Genomic DNA, 15,900 nt, shown 5'->3' with positions numbered 1-15,900 from the left:
CTGCGGTAGTCTGATGCAATAAGGTCCTGAATAACTACCTGAGAGCAGTAAGTGTGGAAAGATCTGGACGAAGCTATACTTACAGAGACATTGTTAGTATTCAGATTCTACCCTCGGGTATACCCTACCATGTTCGGAGATGTTGAACTAAAGTGCACGTGTGCTAAAATAAGTGGAATAATAATTAGTTTTTCCTGTAATAAAACAAACTTTTTTCAGTAGCTTGGAGGAGCAGGTGTATTACTACTTGTAGGTAAAAGAATGTAAAACAAACAACAAAAAGCGTGGAACGTACGTAATTTACAATGCTAAGCAGAGTTGTTCTTGAACAAGGTGAAGTTCACGTTTCACATTGATGTTCTAGTATATTCCCTGAAATCAACGTAGTTCTTAACATGGAAGTGATAACATCTGAGGAAGCTAGTCCGCGTAATTTTCAAGAATTTCTATAGACATTTTGTTGGGAACTTTCCTTATCTCGTGACCGATGTTTGAAAATCAGACCACGTAGTCGACTACTTGGGACTTCGAGATTGGAATCGTTGATTAGTGGAGTAAGATGTTAAAGATAGGGCATTTGAATATTCTATCACAAGTGATTCAGATAGTTCTGTCATCCAATTTCCCTGAAAATTTGTCAGTGTCTTATTCATGTTGCATATTGAAGAGGACTAGCGTTCCATGCTCATTGTTTCACACCTTGTAAGGCAACCTCTGAATCGTAACACAGTCTGCCACAACTTCCACATATTTTTGCTAGGACCTCCTCTTTCAATTCTCATTCTGCCCTGGGTGGACCAATTCTTGTTCTCTTCTACCCTGGAGGGATTGGATTTACGAGTCTAGGGAGTGGAGATGATTATTATTTTAAGGGAGGCTACAGTTAGATACCTCTTAACCAGGCATGTCAAGGTCACGAGCTGAGTGACAGCTCTGCGTGCACGAGAAACAGTTGTAACGAGCGCTAGCCCAGGACGTTATCAGATAGCGCAAGCCAGGAGAGGTGTACATTACACTTTCGTAAGTACGGTACTCCGTGCAATAAATGTATATGTCTTTTCATATAAGGACATAACTAATGTTGCCAATAATGCTTTCACGGCCCGTACTTATAGACATGATACTGTATAGGCTTTTGGGCTTATGCCGTGTCAAGGAAATAAGGTGAAATTCTTAACGTTTCGCAGAAAACTGTGCTCTGCGTCCTCAGAAGAAATTTAGACTGACCACCACGAGAAAGGCTTCTTAAACAATGACACTTTGAATTTGGACGTTATAATAGAAGTGGAAATGGTACGTTCATTCGCCACCAGATGGCCCCCAGGACGTGGCACAACGCTAGCGTTCGAAGCGGAAGCTGAACGAACCATCACAATCAGACTAAGCGGTTCACATACAGTAACGTGTTTGCGTAATATATGACATAACAGGTATATGATATAGACACAAGCATGGATGTTTCATTCCAGCTTCATTAAGTGAAGTTACGAATAGATTTATGTTTGAAGTTTGACAAGTCGTATAGCATACTAGTTTGCATAGGGTTTTGTAGAGATCATCAAATTACAAGTAGGGTCTTTGGTCGCCACTTCCTTGTGGCTCCTTCGTCCTAGTCGTGTGTTTATGAGGGCATTTAAATGGCTCTCCATTTTCCTGGAATATCTCACTAACCTCTCGGTCGTGTAGTGAAATAAATACAGCATTTGAAACCTTCATTGAGATATACAGCATATTACAAACGAAAGCAAACATCTAGCACTACATAGTACCGGTATTCAATTTCCTCTCACTACAGAAGTTTGTTGTTTGGTTACCTAGTCACTGCAAAACTATTGCCTTCACTTGTTCATCGTAGGAATTTTTTCTCCGAAAAGATGTTCCTGCAGAAATCTCTAGTTTTTATAGGTTTGCCATTTTTCCACCAGTGGGGCAGCAGTTATGTGCTCAGATGGTGCTCTAGTTGCGCAAAAACTCGCTCACAACGCTCGGTCACGTTAACTTTTGACTATCCCAATAAGCCTTTTGACGCACAGCATTGGTGATTTTGAAACCGTGTACTGTCCAGACGCAGCGACATTTTAGGATAGAAATAACATTTTCACACTTATTCGCTTCACAATGTTCTAGAATGTTCACTGTTTGATTTTCCTTCGCCATATATTTGTAGAAATCACTAATACGATTCAAATAACACCTCAAACGACGTGCTGCCATGACGGTGTCCAAAGCTACACTATTAGCCGCACGGCATGGCGATCTTAGTTCCTGAACATCGCGACGCTTTTGTACCACCTGATGAGGTCATGGCGAGATATGAGGCCTATCAGCAGGTACATTGAACTTTCCTATTTACAGTGAGATTTAAAACACTGTCGTCGCATGTGCTGTATAGAAGTTATTTCACTTTAAAACTTCCATATACGGTTCCGAAACTCTACAGGGTGTAAATGAAATAAGGTATCTCATTGGAACTGGTGTTGGAAGATGGTATTCTAAGTAATCATTTTTTAAAAATCTTAATTAGTGAAAGAGAAATTAAATCACAAAACTTCGATCAATATTTTCGATAAGTCAATAGGCACTGGATACTCCCCTGTGCTATACACTACGTCAACATAGCTGTCATTTTCCCACGTCGCCCTTCCTTTCAAGGCTGTGCAACGTTGAGGTCAGTGCGCTGCGACCTGCAGATGAGCCCTGAGTACTGGCTAAATGGCTTTATAAAATTATGAAATATGTGGTTTTAATTTATGGTGTGGCAAGATATACTAGAGCAAGGGCAGAACGAATGTATCGGTAACCGTTGTCTCAACCGAAACACCCAAGTTCTCGCCGTACTTCATGACTTCCACACCGGAGTTAATTACAAACATTATTTTACCCACCGTCGCCATAAGTCCTATCTGTGTCGGTGCGACGTAAAGCAACTAGCAAAAAAACCCACATTATTTTGTTCTTTAAATTGATAATTCAATTACTCAATGACTTCTACACTCACTAGCTAGACTACAAGACGAGAATAGTGGTCGTCGCTTATTATGCCACAACTTCCCTCACCAACTCTGCCTCGCCCCAACCTCCTCTAGCTACAGCAGACTTAGTTTGCCACTGCTGCCTGAAGAGTTACTGAATACTTACAAACATTGACCTTTTAACATTTAAATTTAAAGATAGCTGACAATTTATACGCATAGGTCGCTTAGAATAGTATCTTCTATCATCTGTCAAACGAACGGACCTTATTGCAATCACATCCTGTATACGTATACTACACAAAAATAACTGATATTGAAACACCAGCGATCAAAACATACAATAATTTGTGACGTTTGTCCTGTTAGGTCTGAACGGGATATATGAAGTCCCTCATACGAAGCAAGTTTACTTTATTATTTTCCTTTGTCTATAGCAGTAGTGTTCAGTGCTATTATATCATATACTGACAGAGAGAGGCGTTACTTCTGTTATATTCACATACAGATGTAAGAGTAGCTAGCGGCTGGCAAGTTAATGGCTATTATTAAGCACTGCGTGTTGTTTGTATGCAGTGTGAGCACATGTGTTCTCTTTGCCGAGATACGAATACCTATTACCATTGACCTCATTGCAGAAGAGAAAAGGTACTATGTGTTCCTCACAGATTTACACATCAGGTCAATCGGTGAAAACCCCTAAATCAGTAGCTCCCTATCATGAGTTGAATGGGTGGAGCTCCATTTGTTCCCAACAGAGGAGTAGGGAATACTGTAGATGACTGAGAGTAGGATTAGAAACCAACCCTCTCATATTTCCTCGCAAGTATGAAGTCGGCCGCCTCTGTGGTGTAGTGGTTAGCGTGATTAGCTGCCACCCCCGGAGGTCCGGGTTCGATTCCCGGCTCTGCCACGAAATTTGAAAAGTGGTACGAGGGCTGGAACGGGGTCCACTCAGCCTCGGTAGGTCAACTGAGTAGAGGTGGGTTCGATTCCCACCTCAGCCATCTTGGAAGTGGTTTTCCGTGGTTTCCCACTTCTCCTCCAGGCGAATGCCGGGATGGTACCTATCTTAAGGCCACGGCCACTTCCTTCCCTCTTCCTTGCCTATCCCCTCCAATCTTCCCATCCCTCCACAAGGCCCCTGTTCAGCATAGCAGGTGAGGCCGCCTGGGCGAAGTATTGGTCATACTCCCCAGTTGTATCCCCCGACCAAGAGTCTGAAGCTCCAGGACACTGCCTATGAGGCGGTAGAGGTAGGATCCCTCGCCAAGTCCGAGGGAAAAACCGAACCTGGAGGGTAAACAGATGATGATGAAGTATGAAGTCAATTCCTTTCAACGCATATTCTGGTATTTAAATGCTCCATGAAGAACCGACAATCGAATCAGAGATTGAAAGCTAATAGCCTGACGCCTTGAGAATGGGAGTGGCTTACTTTAAAAGTCACTGAGATAATAATTTCAAGCGTAATTATTCATTATTATTATTATTATTATTATTATTATTATTATTATTATTATTATTATTATTATTATTATTATTATTATTATTATTCCTGGCCTCTTTTAGATTGTCAACGGCTGTAGCCGTGTAGAAACACCGTATCCCGTGAGATCTCCGAAGTTAAGCAACATTGGGCGTGGTCAAGATTTGGATGGGTTGCCACGCGCTGTTGGTAGAGGGTAAGGGCATGGAGGAGCGGAAAGGAACTGTCCACAAAACCGTACGTAAACTCCGGCTCAGACACACCTCTGCGGAGGTTCGGACCTGCCTTCGGGCAGAATACACCCTTACCTTCTTTTAGATTACCTGGGATCGGCACTTTGGATGGGTTTAGCCTAATTTTACGGCCGAGATGCCTTTCCTGGCGCTAGCAACTAATTTTAACCGTGTGGAGTGGCCACGCATGTTAACGTGCTACGGCTACGGAGCCAGCTCTGCATTCAGGGGACGGGTGGGTTCGAATCCCAACGTCGGCAGTCCTGCGAATGGTTTTCTGTGGTTTTGCCATTTTCACTTCACGGCAAATGTCGGGAAAGTTCCTGTTCATAGGCCACAAGCGATTCCTTCCACCTCCTTACCTAGGTTAATTCACCATCTTTCATTTAATCTTCTGCACCCAACTAAAGCAGTCCTTAACATCTATCTTCCTGGAGGAGTACGCAAGGGGCTGAGATCAGGTATTCTCGTGTCTAATAATAACAAATATGTATATTTCTAAGAAAATTGTTTCTGTTTTTTTATATTCCTGAGATTCTTGTAGCCTAAAATATTAAAAATCGAATGATATACTTTATTACTTCTTATATGATTTATGTTTTAATTTTATTGGAATTGGTATCTGTATTTTAATTTTTACGTTTAATGTTTAATTTAATATTTTAATATTATAAAATGTAGTTAGTATATTCATAAACTTGTATTGTGTTATAAGTAGACGCTACATAAAGGGGCTTTTCAGCCTCAGAGGCATGTATATCATCATTATCAATAAATTCAAATTCAAATTCATTATTTATTCAAATGAGGTTTGCGTGAGAAAGTGCATCTGGTCGTAAAAAACATGCCATATAATTCCATCTAACCTCTTCTCAGACCCCGTATCAAGAAACGGTTCTAAGGAGCAAGATATACAATACACACAGGCCTGCAGATTACGAGGTGTCGTGTGATCAACACGACGAATCCTGTCGGCCGTTATTCTTGGCTTTCTAGACCGAGGCCACCATCTCACCGTTAGATAGCTCCTAATTTGTAATCACGTAGGCTGAGTGGATTTCGGACCAGCCCCTAGACCCAGGTAAAAATACCTCACCTGACCGAGAATCGAACCCGGGGCCTCCTGGTAAGAGGTAGACGCGCTACCCCTACACCACGAGGCCGGGATATACTGTATGTTCAGTAACTAATTTTAACAAAAACTACGGTGTGTGGCTGAAACAAGAAAGTAAGCTGAAATATATATAAAAAATGATCATACGTCAACGAAGTGCCAATATCAAGTCTGTAGGTCAGATCCAAATTGCTGGCCTGAAGATAAGTTTAAAAAAGAATAAAATTAATTGAATATTTCCACTGGGATTGTCCGAAAAAAACACTTTGCCTTTAAGAATAAATTGAACCTGTGCTTCATTGCATGGACGCTCAGAGATAAAACTGGAAAAGACAAATTGGGAAAAATCCTAGGAGGATACCGAAAGTAACCCTGCAATATATGCTCACCGGGAACAGATTTATTGGATGTTCTTTGAACAGACAGACTGCAGTGGTGGCTCGTCAAGTTTGGTGATGACATATTTAAAAAAAAAATATATATAACATTAATATAGCATTTTCCTTATTGATGTAGCCTCCGTGGCTCAGACGGCAGCGCGTCGGCCTCTCACCGCTGGATACTGTGGCTCAAATCCCGGTCAATCCATGTGAGATCTGTGCTGGACAAAGCGGAGGCGGGACAGGTTTTTCTCCGGGTACTCCGGTTTTCCCTGTCATCATTCATTCCAGCAACACTCTCTATTCTCATTTCATAGCATCTATCAATCATTACTCAATCACTTTGGGAGTAGCGATCCCATTGTACTAATAGCCTATATATGATTCATTCATTACATCCCTGACCCGGTCCATGACAGGAAAACAGTTTGTAGGTTTTCTTTTTCTTTTATATCCTCATTGTTATTAACTCATCTCGAAATCAAATAAACATAAACCTTTTTGTCCAAAGGAAAGCTTGAACGGTTAGTTTCCTGTGGAACTCTAACACTGTTTTCTGGTGTTATAAAACACGTGATTTAGGCTGTTACTGTTACAAACAAACGTACAGTAGAACAAACATCTTCGCAATAACATCGGTATTCACGTGTAAATAGAAATTTTCACCTCAGGAAAGCAACCTTGGAGCTATTAGCGGAAACAATGTTCATAGAAATACATTGACTCTCTCCCACACTCTTTGAAATGTTAGCAAAACAGATATGAATCCTGCTGTTATTCCCCTGGTTCCAGGCTGGTTCAGTTTTGACGCCCTTCGTGGTTCTTTGTCTTTATTTGTCCTATATATCCATCATCGAATGTGGCCCAGTGATCTAGAGGTAGCGAGCCTACCTCTTACCTGGAGGTCCCGAGTTCGATACCCGGCCAGGTCAAGGGTTTTAACCTGAATCTGATGTCCACTCAGCCTACTTAAAAACAATATTGGAGAAGCTATCTGACTGTGAGATGGTGGCCTGCGTCTAGAAATCAAAGAATAATGGCCGAGAGGATTCGTCGCGCTGACCATCTGTCACCTCGTAATCTGTAGAAGTTCGAGCTCAGCAGCGGCCGCTTGGTAGGCCACGGTCCTTCAGAATTGTTGCGCTATGGGGTTTGTTTGTTCATTCCTCGAAAGTGGTGGTGGTGGCTATTATTGTTTTAAGAGAAAGTATAACTGGGCAACCATCCTCTATATATTCCTGGAAAGAGTGGACCTCTTCCATTTTTCTTCTTGTGTTGATAGAGGATATTTTCCTGGTTGTACTTCCTTTTAATACAATAATAATCACCACCACCACCAAGCACAGGTATCTCACTTCCTATTATTCGTAACCAGTAGTGCCAAAACGATTATAAATTGGTAGAGTAAACTAAATGTAATTCCTAAATCCAAAAATTTGTACTGGGAGATAATTTATCCCAACTAATTGACAGAGGAAAGTTAGCTTTTAGTCTGTGTGGACTGTATTGATCAGTCTGCTGTAAAACTAATTTTAATTTCATGTGTTAACTGCATAGGAAGTACCCAGTTAATTCTTCGGAGGCAGGTCGGTTATCACTTGGCAGATGTGCAAAGATGAGTTTTGAATGTGTTTACTCAAGTCGTCCGTCAAGGACATTACTTAGGCATGTTGTTCACATAAGTGTGGTGAAGTATCAGGCAGTGTGGCGGTGAATATCGTTTAAGATATTACGACGTAACCATCCTCTCCTAACATCGACCAGAGGAAAAATGGACGAATTTCGGCTCTTCGAATTATGTGGGTATCTCCAAACGAAAGGGAAATGCCATGAAAATGGAAGACTCCCCTAGGCTTCGGAAGCGAGCAAGAGTTTAATCGTCTAATTTAATATTTTTGTAGCCTATTTTAAGCGCCTCAAATCTGAGTTTTTCATACCTAAAATTACGAGGTTTATTTACTACTAACTTATGATTATTCGGAAGCTGTATGTTTATCCTCGAAAATAGAAAGCAATGTCATCTCTGTACAGGCCATAAAGACCCTTCGAAGTGTGGAAGGTAAAGGCTTCCACTATATACGTAACCTCGGTTCTTGGTGGGCTGGAGTGGTTAGCTGTACGCCGGGCCACCTTTACCCACAGGAATTAACCTGGTACTCAATTTTTATGTAGGATGGGTGAACCTCAGGAACATATGAACCTCGGGAAGTAGAAATATCGTTTCTTACATTTTTCGACTTTCTGGTGGGGAGTCGAACAATGCCCTTCTGGGTGAACCGAGCACGTCTTTACCACCTCGGACAGGCAGCCCCCCCTTTTTTTTATTGCGAATGTCACAATATAATATGGGTGAAACGTCTGGCAGTGTAGATGTCGATAATGAATTAACGGGGATTACAACGAAAGAAGCGTAAATGTCTGTATGTTCAGTCTTCAGCCCTAAGGCTGGTTGGATCCTCAACAGCCCTGACATCAGATGTCATAGATGGCCTAGGCATCATTGAAGAGGCGTGCTAGGGAAATGAAGAGTGAGGTAGTTTCCCGTTGCTTTCCTCACCGAACCAGATGTTGCTATTACATATTAGTCTGCCAAGCCCACTGAAATGCATGCACCAACCGACCCTATGAGCAACGTTTTCACACCATTCATAGCAGGGATTGGCTGCACAAGTAATGGCATTACTAGCATCGCTCATACCTCAGTCACTTTCATATTATCAAAGCCAAGGATAAGACAGAGACAAATCAATGAAAGTAACAAAATTACCCTAGCCCATACCAGAAGACATACTGCACTGTTAACACTAGGTCCTGCCAGCAAAGGCATCGTAAGTATTCAACTGAGTTAATATCAACTGAACCTGACAATATTCTTAACTCTGTAAAACAGACAACTGCCGAATCATTTGTCCATAGATGTCCTAACTGAAGGCAGGTTGTCTCCCAGGTCCGTGTGACTCAGGTTTACACAACGCCCCCCACACTTCTCGGTCCATTCACCGCTGAAATCTGTTTGCTGTGTCATCACTGGGTACGTGTGGAGTGCTTGCTTATGCCTGGGAGTTTACTCTTCAGATAAATAAAGGGTTATTAACTTGGAAGAGCAATAGAACACAGCTCTATACGTCGCAACGATTAACAAGAGAAGTCAAATTCTAAAGAGCAGCAACAAACTGTGTGAACACAAAACTGAGCATATTTTCTTAAGTGTCTGTTTGCTCCTGTAATTAATAAACATACAGAGCAAAGTTAAAAATCAGTTTTTAGTCAAATTATGGTGTGAGAAATAAAAATATTTGTTAGAACCTACAAATGCCTACTTTGATTGGTAGCGTCTGTTTTGCAATAAATTGCACATTTAAGCACCTAATTTTTTATTTTACTTTTTTGCGTCGATAGTCATATAGCCTACTCTTTCTGTTCTGTCACACCCGATCAGTGTGCAAACTTGTGGTCACATGACCAGATATATGGAAACTTCTTGTAATGAATGGAGAAGCAGCGAAGCTGTGCTGAATTTTCTTTTCTTTTCCGTCAGCGAGGGAATTTGTTTTTTTATATATAAATTTTGATACAATTCTATCATATTATCACTGGAGGGCAGACAGCTGCTGCTAGTAAAGGCACTGGAGAGGGTGTGGAACAAAACTGACCTGGATGGTATTCCTGGATATATGGGCAAAGATTTCAGGACCTAATTCAGAAAGGTTCTGCGTAGGAAGTTTGGTTGGGAAGATATAACAGATACAAATGTCTTCCATGGAATTTCTTCAGCACGGCATTAGAGCTGTCACTGGTGGAAATGGACACGCGTAAGTATTCCCCGATCATTTCTCGTAAGATTGAGATAATTGAAACAAAATTTAATTTTATACCAGAAAACGCTGAAAAATGCTCAGTAATCAACTGTAATTTAGCTGGAGAGTAAGTTGTTTCAGTACAGGCTCATTCTGTCGTCACATAATTGTGATCATTAACGAACTGCCACTTATAAATACAGTAAAATCGTTCTTTAACATAGTTTAGGAGATATTTTTTTAAACAGTTAAGTAATTCATTTGAACCTTGTGATTGCAAGTCGCAGTATTCGAAACGCATTCGCCTTAATAAGAAACCAGTGACAATTCAACTCAGTTATCAGGCATCACGATTTCTAAGTTGCCTTCTCTTCGCCTGTTCAGGAGAAACCGGACTAATTATTTTTCATTAACATTTTCATGAATTTATTCCAGCTGGAAAGAATAAATTTAGGATGACATGTCCTTGTGATTCTACTTAAAATTACAGGTTATTCAGATTGTTGTCACACACGCTCAGTAAGTAGATGCGGATAGTTGCTGACCATATAGACCATAACCTACATTTTAAACATTTATAAAGTATTGAAAGTGACACGAGAAATGCTATCGAAGTTTAATTCTAACTAGAGGAATTAATTTTGATCTTTTCCAGTACTTGTTTCTTGAGCCCATATTCTTTTGTTGTTGTTCGTAAGTTGGCAACTCAGGTGTTCTCTTCTGTGTCAATGTGCACTAATTTGCTTTTACTGTTGGCTATTGAGTTCGCAGTTGCAATCAGCAGTATTCTGTAAGAAATAAGTGAGCTCCTAAACGCAATTATTTTTGCATTAGTCTCTCTTTAGAACAACTCTGATGTACGGGAGTGAAAGCTGGATGGACTCAGAATATCGTAAGTTATTCACAAAGTCGAAGTAACAGATACGGAAGTAGCGAGAATTATTGCTGATTCAAACAGGTGGGAACGATGTCAGGATGATACTCGGAATGAGGGATATATATGAAGCTTTACGTATAAACTGGCTTTGGTGAAAGGGGCATGGGAACGGAATGGAGGAGGATAGGCTAACTAGGAGAACAATTTACTCAACTATGGAGGGTAAGAGAAACAGAGGATGATCAATGGGACGATCGCCAGTTATTTTAACAATTTAAAGTTAAGAAGTGTGGAATTAACCGAGGCCACACAGCTAGTTGTAAATAAAGGAATGTGGAGGCACTTAGTTAATTGACAGACACTTATAGACTGAACATTTCAAGGCATAACAGTCTGAAAGCTGTATGAATGTATGATGAATATTGACCATTCCTCCAGGGACATTCTGTATATCGTCGGTTTATTCTTATATCTAGCGGGCTAATATCGTATACTACCCAATAAGGCAGTGTACTAGAGAGAGAGAGAGAGAGAGGGAGAGAGAGAGAGATCTTTTAATTTCGGGTGCGGATGGTGATAGGGAATCAGCCAATCGTTCAAATGTCCTCAAATTGGAAATTTATGTTAGTTCACAATAGTATGAAACTTTAAAAAAATATTTAATTCTATCCTTTCAGAAGAGTAGGTACACTCATTACGGCGCTGTCCTGTTTTAATCAATGGAACGCGTAATATAGTGCAGCAAGAAAATGCACTAGTGCCTTGGACACGATTGAATCTTGGAATTAGATGAAACAGAATATTGCTATCTCATCCTGAAAACAGTTTAAATGTTACACCTCTTGATCGTGGTTCGGTCTCTTCGAATAATAATGGTATTGGCTTTACGTTCCACTAACTAATTTTGCGATCTTCGGAGACGCCAAGGTACTGAAATTTAGCCCCGCAGGAGTTCTTTTACGTGCCAGTAAATCTACCGACACGAGGCTGGCGCATTTGAGCAGCTTCAAATACCATCGGACTAAGCCAGGTTCGAATCTGCCAAGTTGGGATCAGAAGGCGAGCGTCTGAGCCACTCAACCTGGCCGGTCTCTTCGAAAAATAAGACTTGATAATTTTAAAGATATCAGAAACGTCTGTGCAGAATGTTTCGCTTCATAATCGAAGGGTAAAAGTTAGAGAAGAGATTATTAAGTTGTGTACGTTGAGTCCTCATTCCGAATACTGGAACGAACCCTAACAGTCCCGATATCAGCTACCACTGAAGAAGTGTGACTTCCCCTCTCGGAGAACAATCATCAAATGAGAAATGCAACCATTCAAGCTAAGGGCGCCAATCTTTAAGTTGAAGACTTAAAGATAAAAATTTATAATCAAGCTTGGACGGACTCTTATCACAGTGCACTAATCATTAAGCAGGAGAATTAAAAATCAAAAGGCTAATTAAGGTAGATTGAGTAAAGTGAACTAGAAAAATACTATTTATTATATTTAATATGATTGACGACGGTTTAACGAGAACTGAATTTAAAATAAAAAAAGAATTTAATAAAGAATTGAATGACTCTACTTCGCGAAAACTTGCAATATCTTTAACTCGCTTGCTCACCATTTAGTCTTGTTCTGCTGGTCCTTGGGAAGCTTCCATCCTTGTAGCTGGAACATCATCGGTCGTCTTTGAGATCTCTTCATCTGCAGCTAAGTACCATTCCTGCCTTGCAAATTGCACCCACCACTAATTGGAAGATGACTTCAAAACTAACACTCCCTATTATGCTTTATCCCGTATATTGGAGATAAGCCCTAAGTCATAGTTAAAAGAACCACCTTGGGTTATTTGGAGAGGATACTCAATTAAGAATCCTTCCAACTTTACTGAAAATATTCTCTGAAGTTTCATTTCTATCTAGATTAATACTACCTATTGACTTAGACTGGTTCAAACCGGTCTTGTAGCCGAGCTATACGTACTTCCTGATGAGAGTGGCTATACACCCCTCATTCAGAATTTCTAAGTACCACGTCGTGGTAATGAAGTAAAATACTAACGTAGAATCAAACGAAGAATAATAAGTAGCAGGTCACGTAGAAGATCCAAGTTCCAAGATGCAAGATGCAAGATGAAGCCAAGAGCTCCAGCACGCCCTTTTATAACCTTCACTGGTGCTAATTACAGGTCGCTACACGTGGTCCAATCAGATGACATGTCTCTCCCCACTCCAGATATTAGAGTTGACGGGTCTTAACTCTGATATAAACAGTTCTTCTATTGGTCCATTCACTCATTATCCATGGCAACATGACGCTCCTTTGAAAATATAGGCGTTGTCCAGTTTGAATAATTCTGGTCGAAATACGGTAGCTATCGTTGGGACGCGTGAACACGTGCTCGCTTTCCCAGAACTTGGTGTCTAAATTTGTCCTTTCTCCCTCCTCGGTGATGTGGCAAGATAGCGGAAATCTACTGCAAGTTAATTTTAAACAAATGTCGCAAGAATCTAAGTGAATATTAGAATATTCAGCCCTCGTTTACAAGTCGTAGTTACAAAGTAATGAAATGATAGTGAGCAAATGATTAAACATGAATTATAATACAATTACATACCAAAATAGATATCATGACGTTAAATTTCTGAATTAATTACACATAATAAAATTAACATAATTACACTGTAACGTCTGGAACGTTACATACGCCCCCATGAGTTCTTAACAAATATCATATGAGTTGAGAACTCACACACTTACTCCCACATTGACTTGAAATACCTCTATTACCTGCCCATAACGAGCGACATTATTTTCATACAATTAATTATATCTCACTCTTTCCATCATATCTCTCTTAGACTGCTTACCATTGCGACTGTCTGTTATTTCAGTTCATCTTGAGGTTTAGATGCTAAATTATGCCCATCATAAGCAACTTTTCACTTTTGTAAAAAAAAACAAGATTACCCTAGAGAATATAACATAATATATACAATTCAGATTACAAACTCTGTCGAGTGTCTATTTGTCCTTTTTACTTCCCATCTCTCCGACATTCTTTGCTAGATAGCAGTAACACGTTCTCTTCCAATCTTTTACATTAAAAAAATGGAAAACAAATGATACAAACAATTTACACTTTTATCACTCTTTCGAATGTTTCAACCTTATCTTGAAGCATGATGCAAAACACTCCACACGAATACACACGTGATTTAAGCTCACGGTAAAATTATTGCAAGTTAGAAATGCACATACGGGAAAATTAATTATTTGCCGTCGTCAGCTTTAATTAGCCTTCTGTAACATCTCAGAAAACAAAGATATAAAATTTCATGGCCTCACATACGGAAAACAGATGATCGATCGTCAATGAACAAGCGTAAATCTACCGCTACACAAACACCTCCCTTGTTTACAAACACAACTAGGAAATACCACCACCATTGAGACGTACACTCATCCCGCTCGTAGTCTGACATAACAAGTAGCAACTTCCCCGAGTTACTGACCTATATCTTACAATCCGGTTCAGCCACCTCACACGACAGGTATCTCCGTAAACTACTAATGTTGTATGAACCATTCATTACGCTCTCGCCATCCGCTAACTTGTAAGCACAGGGTCCTAGTTTTCTATGTACTTTATAAGGGCCTAGATATAAAAGAAAAAATTTCTTCGTTACCTTATCCTCACTATTTGACAACATGGGAACTCTCACCAAAACCATATCACCTACCTCAAAGTTATCCAGTACCTTACGTTTCTGTTGCCTCTTACGTTTATCTCCAGATTTAATCAGGTTCTCCCGTGCCAGTCGGACGTAAAATTCAGCATTACGAGGTGGTTCCTCAGGCAAACCTAACACTCTCACTACGCTCTCGTATTCAATACACAGACGTATTGATCCATCAGACTTAGGCACGACAATTAAGGGATTAACATATTGACTGTTTGATAATTCAATCACATCGTCTGCTAACATAGCTTGAATTTGATCCTCTACGGCTTTTGCATATTTGTGTGGTATCGGATACCGCGGTCCGCTGAATGGAGTCTTATCCAGCACAGAAAAAGAATGTTCATACAGATGGGTAACACCAGGTTTCTCGGAGAAAATCTCCACGTGTTCACATAACACTTCAAATAACTTGTCCTTCTGGATTTCATTTAACTCATTTCTACTTACGGCTTCTTTCAAGCCACATATTCTATCCTCATGAATCCACAACTGACACAACTTCAGGCCCTTACTAGCCTCTTCATTAACTTTAGAAACCTCTCTCATTCTCCACACTGTACTAACTTCCGTTTTCCTCTGAATTTCCTCCTCAAACTTGACCTTGATATCCTCATTATTCCACCTCAAATTTAGCACTAGATCATTGTAATTTAACTGAGCCAATTTTAACGTTAACCAGTCAGATCCCAAGATAAGATCAAATATCAAATGCGGAATTACCAAACATATCTGAACGCTAATAGAATTATTAATGCAGATCGGGACAGCTACTTGTTTACAAATTTGCTTAGACTTCTTTCCAACAGCCGTAATGATGAAAGTAGACATAACAGGCATTTCCTCCAACTGAACACCCTGTTTCACTAATGACTCATACCACTGAGAACTAATACATGATATTTGGCTACCAGAATCAATCAAAACTTTAACCCACGCCCCCCAGACTTTCAATTTAACAACGGGATTGACTACTTTATTACTTGAATCTCCATTATTCTGCTCGGGTTCATACAACAAATCGTTTCTAACATCTAGGTCATATGGTAACACTTTCATGGCAAGACACTTCGCTACCTTCGTACTAGGCTGGAATTCTGACTTAACATTACAGCCTCTAGTTAGTTTAAAGGTTCCCTTTGTGTATTGACGTTGGACTCATTAGTACATTGCTCTGGCCTCCGTTGGGGATTTCCTGTCCTATATTCCTGTGCTCCGCTCCTGCTGTTCTGCTGAGGTCTGAACTGATTGCGAGCTTCGTGATTCTGTGTTCTACCGTTATGTCTCATTCCGTTGTGATGACTAAA

The sequence above is a fragment of the Anabrus simplex genome, chromosome 3 (assembly GCF_040414725.1).
Source record: "Anabrus simplex isolate iqAnaSimp1 chromosome 3, ASM4041472v1, whole genome shotgun sequence".
Taxonomy (NCBI): Eukaryota; Metazoa; Arthropoda; class Insecta; order Orthoptera; family Tettigoniidae; genus Anabrus; species Anabrus simplex.
This window is presented reverse-complemented; position numbering follows the sequence as displayed.